Below are 4,467 nucleotides of genomic sequence, written 5' to 3' on the forward strand. Positions count from 1 at the left end.
TTTCTCAATAAAATTAATTAAAAAAATAGAAAGGCAAGTAACAATTCAATAAGAATAAACCTTACTACTTCACATGCAAATACATTTCAGATGGAATAAAGAGCCATGCATAATAAATAAAATCTTTAAATCATTGGAATAAAATAACAAAAGTATTTTTAAGTTTTATAACTGATTTAGCTATATGGCTGTCATAAAGACACCATGAACAAAACAGGAGATAATCTATAGCTTGGAAGAAAAATTTTCCAACATACATAGAAGGAAAATATCAATATCAGTAATTGTAGAGTTCTTATAAATCAATAAAATAAACTCAACTACCAAGACTATAAACAAGCAAGACAGAGATGAAAAATGTAAGTAGCTAGAAAATTATATATGAAAAGGTGTTTAACTTGATTAACAATGAGGAAATTGCAAATTAAACAGTGTTTGCCAACAGACCATTAAAAGTTGGAAGCTATCTTAATACGTGGTCACTAAACTATAAAAAATTGGAACCTCTCTTATGTAATTGTAGAAGTGAATAGAGATCTTTTTCATAAGAAGAAATAAGATACACAGATGATCTTTGCCTTATAGAATTATATCCAATAGGCCCATTGTAAACATAAAATATAAGTAATAAGTAGTACTTAATACACTTAACCTGCTGAATACTATAGCTTAGAAACCCAGTTCACTGTAGAATGTTGGTTATTTACTCCTACGACAGCAGGGCTGAGAGCTACACTTTCTTGTGAAAGTATAACACATATTGCCAGCCCAGGAAAAGATCAAAATTCAGTGAAAGAACAGCTTTTATTGAATATATGTTTTGCATCATTGTAAGTTATAAGTTTGTAAGTCAAATCATTTTAAGTCAAGGACCAGGGTTATCTATCCGTATTGAAAGTATACAATGCAATTAGACTTGGCAATACCATAGATTTTCCTTTAGCTCTACTATTCATCTTGTTATCACTGCAATGTCCTGTAAAGAATATTCTATACTCACATTCTCATCTCTCATCCACTTTTTGAACTTTAGTAGTATGATTTATTACATATAGCCTAGCCCCAAATGCATTGAAACTTGTTGTGGGAATGACTAATAACTACTTAGTTGTAATATATGATGAAAAATGTTTCAAGTGCTTGGCCTATTTGTTCTTGAACTGTTTGATGCTGTGGACCATGTCTTTCTCAATATTATTTCCTTCTTTGAATTCTAAAATTCTTCATGCTTTTTCTTCTTTCTCTCGGTTCCCTTTGCTTACTCTTTTATCCCTCAAATTTGTTGTTCTCTAAGGATTGTTGCCTGCCTTTCTTTCTACTTTACATGATCTCAATGAGTGAAATCAAAATGGTTTTAATTTCTCCTTATAGTGAGTTGAAGATTCTAAAATAACCAATATCTTCAACCCAGACACGTAGACTACTCTAGATGCCTTGAACCGGGGATTGAACTCAGGCCCTTGCACTTGCCAGGAAAGTGCTTATTCCACTGAGACATCTCCCGGCCCCTCTAAATGCTTTCTGACATTGCCCCAAGACACTCCATAGGTATCTCAACAATCTCAGTAACATGTTACTTTCTGTTCTTTGTTTTGATTGAAGTTCCATTGTCAACCTAGCCTCTCTTATCCACAATCCTGGGAATCTGCTGACATTCTTTTCTGCCCACCCTCCAGCTCCATATTTAACCTATCAACAAATCCTATAGATTCTTCCTTATCCTCTGATAGTGACATGTCATTTTCTATCCTCAACTCTAATTGCCTGATCGCCTATTTAGGAGTTTCTGATCTGGAATTCAGCAATTCTCCTGAGGTTGTGGGTGGACTTCAAGATATCCGTGAGTCACTTGACACTATATGAAAAGAATATTTGCTTATATTATTCTTAAAAATGGATCAGAGATTCAAGTTAAGACCAATGCACATTGTCTAATTCTTGTTATAGTCTCCTAGTCATTTTTTCTTTTTCTATTTTCACTCTTCTAGCCTGCCTTTCCTACTGTTGGCATAATGCCTTTCCAAGCTATAAATCCCATTGTGGCACTCTTATTAAAAAAAAAAACTGCAAAACTTTACCATCTTAACATAAAACTCAAATTAATCCTAGGGCTCCCCATATTTCTTGCTCCTGACAATTATTGCAACTTTTCTGTATCAAGTTTTTTTTCTCTTGTTACATCTCCCAACACCAGCCCAGGGTAATTTTTTAACACATAAGTTGCTCTTAATGTCCTGTTTGCTCCTACTTCTTTGCCTTTGTTCATATTGCTGTTTTGCCCAAGTAGCCCCATTCACACAGCCTTTCCTGTTCTTTCTTTGCTTCCCAAACCTGTCAGATCTTCCAGCCCAGGTGGAACTGACCCCTTCTTCCCATGTGCCCAGAATATACATTATTCTGAGCTTTACCATAATCCTTATATTCCTACATTATTTGTTTAAGGTTACAGATGAATTCACACACTCTGAAAGCAGGGACAGTGTCTTTGTTTTTGTCTCCTTCAACAAATAATACGGGGCTTGGACCTGTATTATTAAGGCTACATCATAAATGTTGATCAAATGACTTTAAATGTGATACCAGTCTGGTTGTTTTTGTTGCCATCAACATTTCCCACATTGTAAAACATAAGAAGTAGAAAGAGGGTTGGAGAGAAAAAGAGTGCCCCGATACAAAAAATGTAATCAGAAATATTTTCTAATTATAATCAATATTTTACAACTATCCAGTCCTTGTGCCAGAGGCCAAGAATTATATAATAATCTGAAATAAAAATGTTCAAATTTTTCGACTTTTAATGGGTGCTCAACTTTCTATTAGCTTCACTCAAACATTAATTTTATAAGATTAATTTTCATAACCTCTGAGTAACATTAAAAGATGTACTGACTGGAGATCTATACTGCAAAGAAACAGGACATCAGTGTTTTCTAGAAAATAAGGAGGGTAGGAAGAGGGAGGCAGAGGAAGATTATATAATGAATACACAACTAGAGCTACATAAGAGGAAAAAGTTCTATAACACATTTTATCACATATTTTATAAAAACAAGAAGAGAGAAATTCAAAGTTTCCCAACACAAAAGAAATGACAACTGTCTAAGGAGACAGATATACTAATTTCTGATTTCTACATTGTAGACATGTATCTAATTATGCTACACACCATAATATGCATGTGACTATATGTCAACTTGAAAAGCTACATAAAGAAAAGGCATCATTGTTTTGAATTTGCATGTCAATTAACTGAAAATTAGAGAGCAGAAAATAATCAAACTGTCAATTTTTTTACACTTAAGACACATGAAAGTAAAACACGCAATCACGAGATTTTGATAGATTACAGACAAGATCACAGCTTTCACAAAATTCCTTTGCATTTAATCTTGAAAAATACTGTGAACTCCTCAAGAATGTGTATTGTTGTGCTGCATTTCTGTGTGGTCGAATGTTGAAAGCAGGAAGGGAAACAGAAAGATGAAAGAAACTATCTCATATATGTACCTGAGAGGGGAAAAAGAACTTCTAAAAAATACACCAAGCTCTTGAACAGGAAGTTTCCTACTTGCTTCAGTGGAATAACAATCTAACATTAAAAAGGCACTATCATTGCGTCATGCAAATATTGACTGACTTAGCTAATCAGGGCTGTATATCAACAGCCTCTTTCTCCCTGGAGTCTGCTGCGACAGCTTTGTGTACTCTGCAGTCTCTTGTGCCTGAGCCAACAACTGATAGAGTATTAGATCAAAGCCTTGGTACACAGATGCCAAGCAATTTGGTATTAAACCAGTGATAACAGCACAAAAGAAGTCTCAATGTACTTTCACCACAATTTGAACAGCAAATAGTTAATTGGGTTGATAATAGATGTCAACATTGCATATGATGTCATGGTTCTAGACAGTGTAACTTCTCTCTCCATGAAGCGGAAAACCAACTTATTTTATTTTTTAAGTGAAGCAAATTTGAATATCATTTCATTATTTATGCTTTTTTTTCATCTGAAGCATTTAGTTAAACATAGTTTTAATGATATCTTCAAGGATTTTTATAAAAGGGCAGAATATAATTTTTATCTGCAGAATTTAAATGAGGTGTTTAAAGGTGATGATCAGCAAGGAAGGTTTGCATTCAATGCAAATAATCAAGGCCCGAATTCATTAAGGATTATGGAGATGCTGCTATTTCCAGATTTTTTTCTTAAGTGTGTGATTTATAAAGTATCTTGCATGTTCATTCCTTAACACAAAAAATGATATCACAGAGTATGAAACATTTTGACCTTCCTGATATTTTTATCTAAATGAGAAATAAAATAATCAACTATATAGTTACTTTAAGCTAAATCAAATCTCAGAAAAGGATGAGGATATTAATTTGTTTTTATTTAAGCATTATAGAAACAGGTCAAAAGTATGAAATGTTTTAAAGGTTACTATCGAGACCATGTATCCTCACAAG

The sequence above is a fragment of the Octodon degus genome, unplaced genomic scaffold, assembly GCF_000260255.1.
Source record: "Octodon degus isolate 3935 unplaced genomic scaffold, OctDeg1.0 scaffold00086, whole genome shotgun sequence".
Taxonomy (NCBI): domain Eukaryota; kingdom Metazoa; phylum Chordata; class Mammalia; order Rodentia; family Octodontidae; genus Octodon; species Octodon degus.